The sequence below is a fragment of the Drosophila rhopaloa genome, unplaced genomic scaffold, assembly GCF_018152115.1.
Source record: "Drosophila rhopaloa isolate 14029-0021.01 unplaced genomic scaffold, ASM1815211v1 contig_155, whole genome shotgun sequence".
NCBI classification, from domain to species: domain Eukaryota; kingdom Metazoa; phylum Arthropoda; class Insecta; order Diptera; family Drosophilidae; genus Drosophila; species Drosophila rhopaloa.
The window spans coordinates 9,960,397-9,975,748 of record NW_025335034.1 but is presented as its reverse complement, the minus strand read 5'-3'; positions in this window follow the sequence as shown (position 1 = coordinate 9,975,748).

The window sequence follows — 15,352 nt, the reverse complement described above, 5'->3', positions numbered from 1 at the left end:
AGCCTGAAAAGATTTTATCAGCTGAGACAGGGAGGCTTGGGAAAGTTCTATTATGACACCTGATGGTCGTCATTTGATATCAGTATATATTTCCGCTAGTAACCTTGCTGGCCCTTGGCCTATTCCGGACACGTTATTATACCCTTGCAGAGGGTATTATAATTTTGGTCAAAAGTGTGCAACGCAGTGAAGGAGACATCTCCGACCCTATAAAGTATATATATTCTTGATCAGGATCACCTCCTGAGTTGATATAGCCATGTCCGTCTGTCCGTCTGTCTGTTTCTACGCAAACTAGTCTCTCAGTTTTAAAGCTATCGAGTTAAAACTTTGCACACAGCCTTCTTTCCTTTGCACGCAGTATATATGTCGGAACGGCCGGGATCTGCCGACTATATCCTATAGGTGCCATATAAATGATTGATCGAAAGTGCCATAACTTTGGTGTTTGTAAAGTTAGGAAGTTGGAATTTTCTATGGGTTTTATATTTGGCCAATCAATCCGACCTACCAAAGTTCATAAGGATCGGCCGACTATATCTTAAAGCTGCCATATAACTGAACGATTGGAAATGCTATAACTTTGGTGTTTTTAAAGATAGGAAGTTGGGATTTTTTATGAGTATTAAGAATGCATCATATGAACAAGAAAGGAAAGCTAACTTCGGGCGGAGCCGAAGTTGATATACCCTTGCAGAATATTCTATAAATTATATTCTCCAAAATTATTCATATGATGCATTCTTAATACTTAAAAAAAGTCCCAACTTCCTAACTTTAAAAACAACAAAGTTATGTCATTTCCAATCGTTCAGTTATATGGCAGCTATAGAATATAGTCGGCCGATCCTTATGAAATTTGATATGTCGGATTGATTAGGCAAAAATAAAACCCATAGAAAATCCCAACTTCCTAACTTAACAAACACCAAAGTTATGGCATTTCCGATCAATCAGTTATATGGCAGCTATAAGATATAGTCGGCCGATCCTTATGAAATTTGGTAGGTCGGATTGATTAACCAAATATAAAATCCATAGAAGATCCCAGCCTCCTAACTTTACAAACACCAATGTTATGGCATTTCCGATCAATCAGTTATATGGCAGCTATAGGATATAGTCGTCCGATCCTTATGAAATTTGGGAGGTCGGATTTATTAGCCAAAAATAAAACCCATAGAAAATCCCAACTTCCTAACTTTAAAAACACCAAAGATATGGCATTTCCGATCGTTCAGTTATATGGCAGCTATATGATATAGTGGCCCGATCCGGCTCGTTCCGACTTATATACTACCTGCAATAGAAAGACAACTTTTGGGAAAGTTTCAAGCAGATAGCTTTAAAACTGAGGGACTAGTTTGCGTAGAAACGGACGGACAGACGGACAGACGGACGGACAGACGGACGGACAGACGGACAGACGGACAGACGGACATGGCTAAATCGACTCTCCTGGTGATGCTGATCAAGAATATATATACTTTATAGGGTCGGAAATGTCTCCTTCACTGCGTTGCAAACTTTTGACTGAAATTATAATACCCTCTGCAAGGGTATAATAATTTTGGAGAATATAATTTACAGAGTATTCTGCAAGGGTATATTAACTTCGGCTCCGCCCGAAGTTAGCTTTCCTTTCTTGTTTTAATCTTAAATTAAACAAGAAAGGAAAGCAGAATATTCTGTAAATTATGCTTATTTAGCAGGTATGGATTTTGATCACTTAATTTTAGAATTTATGTTGAGTATTTCTCCTTATGGTGTGAATGTACTTAAGTATGTAAAACAGCTTACTATATTACATATATGTTCCATGTGGCTTACTAAAAATGTCGCCTCAAAAAGAAATGGTGGTGCTACAAGAATATGTATTTCAAATAATTGGAAAGACAAAACCCCAACTAAAAATATTAATAACAAGAAAGGAAAGCTAACTTCGGGCGGAGCCGATGTTGATATACCCTTGCAGAATACTCTGTAAATTATATTCTCCAAAATTATTCATATGATGCATTCTTAACACTCATAAAAATCACAACTTACTAACTTTAAAAACACCAAAGTTATAGCATTTCCAATCGTTCAGTTATATGGCAGCTATAAGATATAGTCGGCCGATCCTTATGAACTTTGGTAGGTCGGATTGATTGGCCAAAAATAAAACCCATAGGAAATCCAAACTTCCTAACTTTACAAACACCAAAGTTATGGCATTTCCGATCAATCAGTTATATGGCGGCTATAGGATATAGTCGGCCGATCCTTATGAAATTTGGTAGGTCGGATTGATTGGCCAAATATAAAACCGATAGAAAATCCCAACTTCCTAACTTCACAAACACCAAAGTTATGGCATTTCCGATCAATCAGTTATATGGCAACTATAAGATATAGTCGGCCGATCCTTATGAAATTTGGTAGGTCGGATTGATTGGCCAAATATAAAACCCATAGAAAATTCCAACTTCCTAACTTTACAAAAACCAAAGTAATGGCACTTCCGATCAATCAGTTATAATCAGTTAATATCGTAAAAATATCGAGTATTTTTGATATTATTTAATGTTCAGCTAATTTTAAATAAAGGTTTCCTGTTTCTGTAAACTTGGGTGTTTTGTAGGCCTAAGAATATGTATAATCAAAAAAAAAACGTTTTAATATTTGATTTCTTCAACCATGAACTGCAAGAGCTTTAAAAAGTGAATAAAAATCGAACTTGAAAAAACAAATATTATACCCACTCTTAAGCAACTCTTATTTACGTTCTTTGATATACAAAATAATAACAACATTATGAAGGATATGGTATAGAGCAAAGCCCATTGTGTTCAATTTTATTTAATATAATAATACGTATTAATTATTAATTCATGGAATAAATTTGTACTTAATGCTTTTAATTATTAATTGAAAAGCAAATTTGTATTTAATGATTTTAGAAAAACTCGTTCGGTTACATGCTGGTCTGTCATATGACTACGGGAGTCACAAACAACACACTTTATGGCAGAAGCCAACCGTTCAGGTGAAACTGAACTACCAGGCGTGATCATTCAACTTAATGCCACCTTCGCTAGCATAGGCATAGTTGATATTGGTGAGATCCAGAATTCCAAAGGATTTGTCTCCCAACTACAAAATGGCATTCTAAAGAAAAGCTGCGTTTTCTTTCTTTCGGAACTCTGGACTACAGAGTCTCAGAGTTCTATGGTCCTGTTGTGCAGATCCACGCTTAATGCGACCATGTCCTGTTCTCCGCAATCCATTTCTCCTTCAGACGAAGGCAGTATTTCTGTTTGTTTATTTTCAAGCATCTGCTCAATGATTTCATTGGTGACATTTTTTACGTGAAGTGGCATAAGCAACCATAGTAGCTTTCATCAGTGTGTTATTCTGAAGCAAACCACTCAATCGCTTTTCTGATATTTTTAGAATAGTATCTTTTGTTTGGATGCCCTCAGCGGTAACCATATCAGCTTCTTTTAATTTTGTATTAATCATAGAAATCATAGGAATCACTAAGCCGACTGCTCACGTAAGAATCTCCGCTCACATTATCAGTGGCTTCTTTAAAAGGTTGGAGAACACGGAAAAAATCGCGACAAATATTCAGATCCTCCACTAAAAGCATTTCTGGTGAGTTGCTTTTTGGCTTAAGAATGACCAATCATAAAATATCGGAAATATCATCTCAAAAAATATCAATATTTTTGGCAAAAAATATCGCGATGATAATATTTTTTAAGAGGAAAAATGTATATATTTTGATATATTTCCGACATTCCAATTACCAACTTTATTTCTCCAGCTATTTCCTCCCACGCTCTTTTTATCATGGTTGCATCAAAATGTCTTTTATTTGACAAATCCCACAATACTGGGCGGGACTTAACATATCGTATTAATGTTATTTTGTCCTCAGAGGTAAATTCCTGCAATCGACTTATACGGGTTTCTGTATTTTTTCCCTCCATTTTTTAAAATGTGCACTGAAAAGTGCACGCTACATTACATTTTTTATTCTTTTCGCAGGCTGAGCAAATGCAGTTCTGCCAATTCTATCGAAATACGGGAAAAGCTAAGAAATTGCGGAAAGCGGGAATTCTGGATTTTTTAAAAAGCAGTTGACCTGTTTTTAAAAAATAAATTTGTGAAAATTTGTAAAAAGAAATTAACTTTTGTGATTGAGCTTATCAAGCAGCTAAAGCAAAGGCTTCCAGAAAATTTTGAAATTTTAAAACACATTACCCTTTTTTCCGTAGAGAAAATTTGGTCAACCAACAAGGAAGGAATCACGGAAATCTTGGAGCACTTTAAAATAGAAACAAGGAAGAAAAGCCGAAGTTGATATACCCTTGCAGAATATTCTGTTCCCAACTTCCTAACTTTAAAAACACTAAAGTTATGGCATTTCCAATCGTTCAGATATATGGCAGCTGTAGGATTTACTATACTAATCCTTATGAAATTTGGTAGGTCGGATTAATTGGCCAAAAATAAAACCCATAGAAAATCCCAACTTCCTAACGTAACAAACACCAAAGTTATGGCATTTCCGATCGTTCAGTTGTATGGCAGCTATAGGATACAGTCGGCTGATCCCGGCCGTTCCGACTTATATGCTGCGTGCAAAGGAAATGCTGTGTGCAAAGTTTCAATTCGATATCTTTAAAACTGAGAGACTAGTTTGCGTAGAAACAGACAGACGGACAGACGGACGGACGGACAGACGGATTGGCCAATCAATCCGATCTATTAAATTTCATAAGGATCGGCCGAATATATCCTATAGCTGCCATATAACTGAACGATTGGAAATGGTGTTTTTAAAGTTAGGAAGTTGGGATTTTTTATGAGTATTAAGAATGCATCATACGAATAATTTTGGAGAATATAATTTACATAAGATTCTGCAAGGGTATATCAACTTCGGCTCCGCCCGAAGTTAGCTTTCCTTTCTTGTTTTTAGCAAAAGTTGGCAGCTCTGAGCAAATGACACCTCTATACAGATGTTTACTCTATGACAATTGTATGACCACTGTGACATATATATATTAAATTTAATAATAATCAATAAAAGTTCCAACAAAATGGAAGGAGTTTTTGGTCAAAATTAACTATCCAAATCCGACTTTTTTTGTTTGAAAAAATCTCAAAATGGCACTAATTTGTTTCGAAAATTTAGATGTTAAGAAAAATTGAGAAAGAAAAATATAAATCAAAAAGTCCACTTTTGGTTCTGTGACTAAACTCATGTAGCTTCTAATGTATAATATATATGTATAATTCAAATAAGAATCGAAAAAGGGGCCGTGTCCCAATGCCCGGTGTGGCTCTCGACGGCCGTGTAGAGATATACAGTTGCGGTCAAAATAATAGTAGTGCCGGTTAAGCAACAAGTTTTTTCTCAATATTTTCTCCATTTCTTCAAAAATCCAATTCATTTTTTTTACATTAGTAACTGTAATTAACTGCTCTATAATAATTCGTAGTTATTTTCGATTCTCGCCTTTATTTTTATTCTTTTCGCCTTCATTTGCAAAGATTCACGTGTTAGACTCAGTCATAATAATAGTAGTGCCAGAGAAATTAGCAAGACTAATATAGTTTACTTAATTTGAAAAGAGTTTTGTGGTGGTTAATAATAGTTTTGGGTGTTATTTAACAGTCCCAAGTATTTTGAGATTTTTCTTTAACATTCAGTCCTGACTACATGGGGCGTGGCAAACTCTATGCTGCCGAGAGGCGAGATCTGATTTAAAACTTGATTTCTGCTGAGAAAACTTATGTCGAAGTGCAAAATATTATTGGCTGGTCTTCTACAATGGTTAGAAATGCTAAAAAATATGAGCCAGCAAATGAAACGCCTGGTCGACTCAAGATATTGGACAAAAGGTCAGTGGATCGCTCGAAAGACAGTCAAGAATCGAACCCTTCTCGTCTGCTGCATCCCTAAAAAAACTTGTAACTTAAATGCAAGTTTGGAAACATTAAGAAGACGAGTCAGAGATAATAACCTCATTTCAAAAAGTCCAAGAAAAGTGCCGTCACTCACAAAAAAACATGCCGCGAAACGTTTAAAGTTTGCAAGACGGCTCTTGAATTGGCCATTGGAGAAGTGGAGGAATATTTTGTGGTCGTATGAGTCTAAAATAGTTTTGTTTGGAGGCCGTGGCACTCGGCAGTTTATTAGACGACCACCCTTATGTGTTTTTTCTCCGAAATATACCTTAAAATCGGTAAGGCACGGTGGTTCATCAATTATGATTTGGCCAAGCTTTTCATACTATGGAGTTGGGCCAGTATATTAGATCAAAACTATCATGGACCGTTATTTATATGTCAAAATTTTAAACGAAGTGATGCTTCCATATGCTGCCGAGGACATGCCACTTGTTTGGACGTTCCAACAGGACAACGATCCCAAACATACGAGTAAACTCGCCAAAGAGTGGTTCGCGGCCAATCAAGTTAGTGTCATGGAGTGGCCTGCACAGTCACCCGATCTTAATCCAATTGAAAATTTATGGTGTGACGTGAAAAGAGCAGTCTCGGAAATAGGACCAAAGAATAACATTCAACTTTGGGAAGCTGTACAAAGGTCTTGGAGCTCTATTCCAGTGAAGAGATGTAAAAATTTAGTTGATTCCATGCATAAGCGCTGTGCGTCCGTTATTGCAAACAAAGGATATGCAACTAAATATTAAAATAATCCTTAAATATAGGTCTATTATATACATTTAATCATTTAATCTTTAAACGTTTTTTTTGGCCGTGGTGAATTTTTAAAAGTTTCACTACTATTATTTTGAACGAACAAATTTTGGTAAAATTCCACATTTTTATTTTTTTTTGAAAAATCTTATGAATTATCCTAAGTTGTTATGTATTTTTATACCCTTGCAGAGGGTATTATAATTTTGGTCAAAAGTGTGCAACGCAGTGAAGGAGACATCTCCGACCCTATAAAGTATATATATTCTTGATCAGGATCACCTCCTGAGTTGATATAGCCATGTCCGTCTGTCCGTCTGTCCGTCTGTCCGTCTGTCCGTCTGTCCGTCTGTCTGTTTCTACGCAAACTAGTCTCTCAGTTTTAAAGCTATCGGATTGAAACTTTGCACACACCCTTCTTTCCTTTGCACGCAGTATATAAGTCGGAACGGCCGGGATCGGCCGACTATATCCTATAGCTGCCATATAACTGATTGATCGGAAATGCCATAACTTTCGTGTTTGTAAAGTTAGGAAGTTGGGATTTTCTATGGGTTTTATATTTGGCCAATCAATCCGACCTACCAAATTTCATAAGGATCGGCCGACTATATCCTATAGCTGCCATATAACTGATTGATCGGAAATGCCATAACTTTGGTGTTTGTAAAGTTAGAAAGTTGGGATTTTCTATGGGTTTTATATTTGGCCAATCAATCCGACCTACCAAATTTCATAAGGATCGGCCGACTATATCCTATAGCTGCCATATAACTGATTGATCGGAAATGCCATAACTTTGGTGTTTGTAAAGTTAGGAAGTTGGGATTTTCTATGGGTTTTATTTTGGCCCAATCAATTCGACATATTAAATTTCATAAGGATCGGCCGACTATATCCTATAGCTGCCATATAACTGATTGATCGGAAATGAAATAACTTTGGTGTTTTTAAAGTTAGGAAGGTGGGATTTTTTATGAGTATTAAAAATGCATCATATGAATAATTTTGGAGAATATAATTTGCAGAATATTCTGCAAGGGTATTTCAACTTCGGCTCCGCCCGAAGTTAGCTTTCCTTTCTTGTTATTACCTACTATTAGCTGAGTTTCAATGAAAATTAAAAACATTTTGCAAAGAGGTTTCACAAGTTATTTTTTTGCGGTTTTTAGATAACCTCTGCGGGCACTACTATTATTTTGACCGCAGCTGTATATGTAGATCTAAATCAAACTTTTAGTTTCTAACCTCGAATTATAGTAAATATTAAAATTTTTTGAGGGAATCTATAGCGTCGCCCTACAATATAAAGAAAATATTTTTATTGTCGCAGTTAAATATTATAAATAGTATTTAAAATTTTTTAGTCGCATTAATACCTTTAATGATATGAATACAGATTTGATTGTAATTTGTTTTTGGTTTTAATTTAAAAATAAGCTGCTTACCTTTGAATATTATTAAACACTTATGTTAAAAAGGTTTAAATAAGGTTTTTCAAAACAAATCTCAAATATTGCTAGTCTCTTGTCAATCTCTGTTGTATTAAAATATAAAGGCAGAGTCCCAGAAAAAAAGGGGCGTTCGCCATAAATGCTTAAATTAAGCTCCAGGCACGCTCATGATGCCGTCAAACATCATGATATTTTTCTGGGATGGAAAACAAAACACCATCCACGGACATGTTTGGTTTTTATCATTCGCCCATTTGTTCGCGGACTCGTGCTTACCGGTGACCCATCCACATCTCTCCACCTACCAAGCCAAACTTTCAGGTTGTTAATCTGTGGGATTGTCCCTTCTGAACGCAGGGGGTTTCCCTTCTGGTTTGGGTAAGCATATCCCAAGCAATTGACACGTGGGAATTAAGCATTAAAAGCATTTTGCAAACTCATAATCCGGATTTTTTAACTTAATACAAGTTTACTTGGAATTATAAATAAACTGCACTTTCACTCGTATTCCATACGTTCAACCGGCTTAAGACAGTGTACAAAGAGAAAAAAGATATACTCATGATTAGTTTAAAAAATTATTTTGATGTAACAAAATTTTGTTAGAAGGCAAGTTCTTTGGACAATAGCGGTGTAATCGTCAAATACTTATAGGCAATTAAAATTTAATTAGTTTTGGACCTTGCAGACATAAATACGACATTTTAAACCTAAATAAATTATGTTATTCGTTAAAATACATACTTTTATATTTACAAAGAACAAAGCTTTTGTTTTTTGGTTACTGAAGGATTTTTATAAAGTTCAAACGTTTATCGAAAATCTTAAAAATCATTATAGATCGAAATACACGTGTATATTAAAAAACAACGAATTTAAATTTTTATTTCAATTGTTCATATGGCAGCTATTTAATTTAATTTAATATAATTTAATTTCATTGTTTTTAAACATATATTCATAAAAATTAATATATATTTGGTAAATATACCGAAGATTGTTTCCTTTTTTCTAGGTTTTTATTTTTTTATTTAAAGAAAACATTTGTATTATTGGTATTTTTGAGAGTTTAAAGGACGCCATAGGGTAGGAATAAAATTTTTGCCGGACTGAATACTACTTAAGAAAAAAATTTTTTGGGTTCCGAAATATTGAAAAAGATATAAAACTTGAAGCCGAAATAAATATTTTGTCCAGTGCACCCACATTGAGTAGCGTAGACGTCGCACCCGGCCGAATCTAGTTGGACAAGTGCGCCGAACTAATGACCGCATTTAGCAATGCCCCTCGCGCTTTGCTCTCTTCAATGACCCAGTCTTGTGGGATATCTGGCTTTGGGTTCTCGAAGGACTCGCAGACGCATTGGGGAGCTGTAGTTAGCCTCTGCATTTAAATAGCTTACTCAATGGCGATTTCGTGGTAATTGGCATTTGGCTTTGGCATGTCCGAATGCCAAACCGGGCAAACTAAATGCATAACTAGGTTCGGCTTCTTGTACCGAGTGGATTCTGATGCTTAGTCGGTTGATGCTGAAATTTGGAATTTAGATGTTTTTTCACAAAGCAAGAACTGGGAAACAGAAAAAAAACCAATTAGTTGTGCTGAGCCGGCGGTGAAATAAATGCAAAGACATACAGAGCGTTAGAAAGTAAATTTTTTCTAAAAAAGAAGCTGGATTAAAGATGATCAAATTCTAAAGGAGCTGAAATCAAACGCAAATTGCCTTGTTCTAGAGTAGAAACATTTGAGTTTTTACGGCTTTGGCCAAACAAATCCCAAGGCGTTGTTGGGATTTTTATTATTTAATTTATTTCAGTGTCAGTTTAAAAGCCATTTATTCATGTGTCAAGTGCCTGCAATTGATTCAGTCTGGAAGCCTAATGGATTATAGATAATGCCAATGTACGTGCCGCATAGATAGACATGCTTACCCCAATTGGCTGGCCAACATTGTACATTACGGACCTCCAACCGACGCACAAGACACCGAAATTAGCATTTTCTGTGGACCCGATTTTCCGGTTACTTTTTTTGGGTTTAGGATTTCGGTTTGCCTTTGGGCCTCGCCCGCATTCTCCATGCTTTCTTGCTGAAAAGCTGTTACTGTTTTGCTTTCCTTTAAGTGAAGCGCAACGTGTTTTTTGTTTATGCCGCCTGGTTTGCACCTTTCCCGAGTTGCTTGTCCTTGGCTCCGAGTGTGTGTGCTGCGGCTTTTACGGGTATTTTACCGATGGTTGCCCCTGCTAAGCCACCACACAATCCCGTCAGACCCCACCCACATGAAAAGCCCACCTGCCAAACAATCGCAAGTGAATTTCGCCCCGCAAACGAATTTCAGCGGCTTTGACGGCAGCAATTTGAGAGGTTCGCAAACCCCCAAATCCTTGTCCAGGTACTCGGCATCCTTGTTTGGCATCTACAGGCGCTATTTGAGTTTCAGTGGAGCAATAAAGATGATTGGGCACTTGTGATTAGTGGCGTGAAAGTGGAAAAGCAATTCCCGACATGCACTGAAGGTGGCCCAAATAAATCCTCTAAAATTACCGCTGCGAACGAAGTGTTCTCTTTCGCTTTGTTTACGAGGCCGGCCATTCTTTGAATCAAGTTTCAAAACAGGACTCATTATGGCTTCATTAACAGGCAGCTCGCCTCGGTCTCCATAATCCAAAAAGTTTTTCGGCTCTGGCTAATGGCAAAAACTCGTCACGCACTCTCAGCCAAAACTAAAAACTTTATTGTCACTTCTGCGAAATATAGGAAAACCAGAAGCACACACTCCCGCCCACAGAAAAAAAACCAAGATAGGAATTGACAAGATTTAAGCCGGGACTGACTGGAGTTTTGTGTCGACAGTCTAAGCCACTTTTCCGAGCTGCAGAGACAACGGCCAAATGCAACCGAAACTTTTCCGGTATCCATCAAAAAAGTTTCAGAGCAATGGGGCATGCAGCAGATCCAATTCAATCGACTGCAGGTGGCCACTTGAAGAAAAAAGACCAATCGTTCTGTTCTCTTAAATAAAAAGTTACAAAATGTATTCTTAGCTTACTTTCATTACACCACGTTCTTGATTATGAATCATTGAAGTTTTTGTATTAATCAAGTGCGATTGTTGTTGTATTAACACGTGTAAACTTGATTTGCTTAATTGCATCTCTTACTTGGCTGCTTCAAATAGCTACCTGATAATTGTAAATTTAAAAGGGTATTTTAATAATATTTCTTAAAAATGTGGTTTTGTATTCAATTTATATCTTTTATAAACAAAAAATCTTCATTGCTTTTGTCTCATTTTTATACCCTTGCAGAGGGTATTATAATTTCAGTCAAAAGTTTGCAACGCAGTGAAGGAGACATTTCCGACCCTATAAAGTATATATATTCTTGATCAGAATCACCAGGAGAGTCGATCTAGCCATGTCCGTCTGTCCGTCCGTCTGTCCGTCCGTCTGTCCGTCCGTTTCTACGCAAACTAGTCCCTCAGTTTTAAAGCTATCTGCTTGAAACTTTCCTAAAAGTTGTCTTTCTATTGCAGGTAGTAGTATATAAGTCGGAACGAGCCGGATCGGGCGACTATATCATATAGCTGCCATATAACTGAACGATCGGAAAAGCCATAACGTTAGTGTTTTTAAAGTTAGGAAGTTGGAATTTTCTATGAGTTTTATTTTTGGCCAATTAATCCGACCTACCGAATTTCATAAGGATCGGACGACTATATCCTATAGCCGCCATATAATTTATTGATTGGAAATGCCATAACTTTGGTGTTTGTAAAGTTAGGAAGTTGGGATTTTCTATGGGTTTTATTTTTGGCCAATCAATCCGACCTACCAAATTTCATAAGGATACCTGAACGATTGGAAATGCCATAACTTTGGTGTTTTTAAAGTTAGGAAGTTGGGACTTTTTATGAGTATTAAGAATACATCATATGAAAAAAAAGGGTATATCAACTTCGGCTCCGTCCGAAGTTAGCTTTCCTTTCTTGTTATTTTTCCCGTGTGCGAGCACACATGCCAGTGGCGTCAGAAAGTTTGTTAGCCAAGTCAAGTCAAGTCAATGACAGACTAGAAATCAAATCTGCTCCCCCGAACCCGAAACCATTGGCTATGTTGCTGGTGTAAAGAGCCGGGTCTGATGCCGGAAAATTTCATAAATCAAAGTGCCGCCGGGAGGTGCGTGCAGCAGGACCCGAGTATCTGAAGGAGCGGCAGGATTCAATGCACGGCCAGTAATTGCTTTATGCTCTGGAGCGTGGTGCGGTCAACAACGCAACGTGAGCGAGCCATTTTTGACATGGCTCAGAAGCTGCTATTCCTATCTCCTTCGACCCGCCTTCTCACACACATTTATTGAAACGGAAAAGTTACAAAGTTTTATGATATTTTTTGGTGAGCTGGCTACTCGATGCCTGGCTGTGGTTATAGCGTTGCAGGCAAAGACCAAAGCTTGAAAGTTGGGCATAATGTGTCGCATTGAGGTCAGCAGACAAGATACTTTCATATAAAAACTTTAAGACAACTATGTATTTCCATACGACATATTCCCAAAATATTGCAGACAAATGAAATTAGGAGCGACGACTTTAAAACACCTTATTGCGGATTAAAACGCTATCATTTTCGGTTTTGCTTTTTATTTAATTGACAAAAAAGGTCAATGATGCCAAAAAAATTATAAACATGCGCTAAATAAATAAATTTAATTAATAAAAAGTATATATTATTTTAAAAAAATACAAATGAAATGAAAGCTAAACTTAAATAAACAATTAAAACAATGGCAAACTTCAGTTGAACCTAGCATCTATAACGAAAATGTCGTCTGATTTATTATTATCCTATATTTTACTATAAGCATTGATGTTCTGAAACAGCAAAATTATATTTTAAAATTTTTTTAGACTTTTTGTAGGTTTAATGGCTGATATATATGTATTTGTCCGACCAGTGCCGACTTTTGGCAAAGTTTTATACGGATAGCTTTAAAATCGAGCTACAAGTTAATCAAGATTAATTACGGAAATGTCTCCTTCTGACTAAAATTATAATATCCTTTGAATGGTCGTAAAAATTGCATTATAGTAAAGATAAATACATATTTTTATAGTCCCTTTGTGGTTACAAGATGTTTTCTTACTTAATATAATGTTTTATTAAGACACCGAAAAAGATCACTATTTGGATTGTAGAATTATAACAATATCCATCTAACATAATTTCTCTGTATGCTCTCCCTGTTTTTCTAGGAGATCCACTTCTGGCAAAACTTTAAAAATTGCATGACAGCGGGTAATAAATTATGTTGTCCCTCCATCTCCTCCTCAGTTATGTTTTATGCGGCCCTTAAAAAATAATGTATATGCGGATGACGAAACGAAGATTGCAAAACATCAAGCGAAACACCTCTGGCCAGAGTGCATCGCACTCGAATGTCAAAGCTAATAAGCAGCTTCAGTGGGAAATATTTTTCCCGAGGGAAAACTCTGTCGCCGTCCATGTTCGCCTTTTTGCGGGCTGTTCTATTTCGTGGCAGATTTATGGGTAAATATAAAGCCGAGGTGATGACGTTGAGGCTAGGCAGGTGGCGAAAGTTTAGTGCCCACATGTGGGTGTTTCTCCCTATTTTCACTTTTTCCGTGTGTTGGGGGGAGAGAACACAACAAAAAGGCTGCATACTTTGCGGCTGGCTCTAATTAATGAAAGACTTTGCCTTTACCTTTCTGCCACTGTCAATGCATAAAGAAATTTTGCTAATTAAAAATAATCGCAATAGCGGAGCTGCACTGCAACTTTGTCTTTGTCTCGGAAAACCACTCACTCCTCTCCTATTCCGCCGTGGGGAATTCCCTGAGCAGGTTGGCCATTCCTTGTGATTATTTTAACAACTTGGCCATGTTGCTGCACCCGCTGAAGACCAAAAGAACCTTTCGCCCCAAAGACACACTAAAAAACAACTTCACGAATTCCAAATGAGAAAACAAATGTTTTAAATTTAATATTAAACTCACTAAGCTGCCATCGCAAGTATTTAATTGGAAAAATAAAAAAAATAGCCCACATCTACTGATGCTTCGGAATCATGCCCCAGTTTTTTTCTCTGCAAGAAGCCATAGAATTTGCTCGCGGCTGCAAGTAATTGTCTCCGGCTCGTTTCTTTGGATTGGGATTCGGATTTGGCGGCTTTGGCTCGCAACATCATTAAATGTGTACATAATGGAATGGCTGTGATTTGTTCCAAGCGGAAGATTTATTATCACCCTGCCATTTTCCAGGCGAAAAAATCGGCATTATGTTCCGCATGCCTGGTGACAAAGTGCAGCCAGACGATGGCTTTCATTTTGTGTTTCTCCACAACAATCCGAGTCGTTTACATAAACACTTTGGAAATTTATTGCTCTAGGTTGGCGTGTGTGTCTGTCAATGGCAAAAGTTTGTGCATTTAATTTGTGCAAAATTTTCCTACAACTCAAATTGAATTAACCTGATGACTCAGGAATGCGGTGTTCCGCCAACTCGGTTCGACCCAAATCTGACTTGTTATTAAGTACTGCCGAGGTTATCTCTGCATGTTGGAGAAAACCGCATCCGAAACGCCATCGTTTGTCGTACAAGTTTTGCATTTAAAGTTTTTCCCTTTCACAAGTTTTGCTGAGAACATATGCTCGAAACCCTATTAGGTCTTCATCAAATTAAAATATGTCCGCCTTGACGTGAATAATGCTTGAGGCCATGGCTGAAATTAATTGCCAGCAAAACTATACAAAAGTCATAGTCATCCTGCTGCCTCCTCAACTAGAGAAGGTGCGCAATTTCGCAGTAATCAAATAAATTAAAAGTTGACCAAGGACCCTGAAACAATGGAGGAAGCTGCAAAATCTCTTAAGTCTCAGTTGAGTTGTTCAAACATCTGTGCAAATGTGTGTGGGTTTGACAGAGATTATATCTGGATTGCTGGATTCGGGGACATTGGAGCGAGGGCTTAAAATGAATTTGTGTGGCAAAATGAAATACTTGTGCATAAGTGAAATTGTTTTACTTTGCTGTTGCAAAGTCCGTAAGTAACGAAGTAAAATAATTGACAAATATACATATTTTTTAAAATATTGGCAGAGTGAAAAGTAATCTTAATTCCTTAATGGACTTTGCAGCTTGTATGAAATCAATTTGCACGTC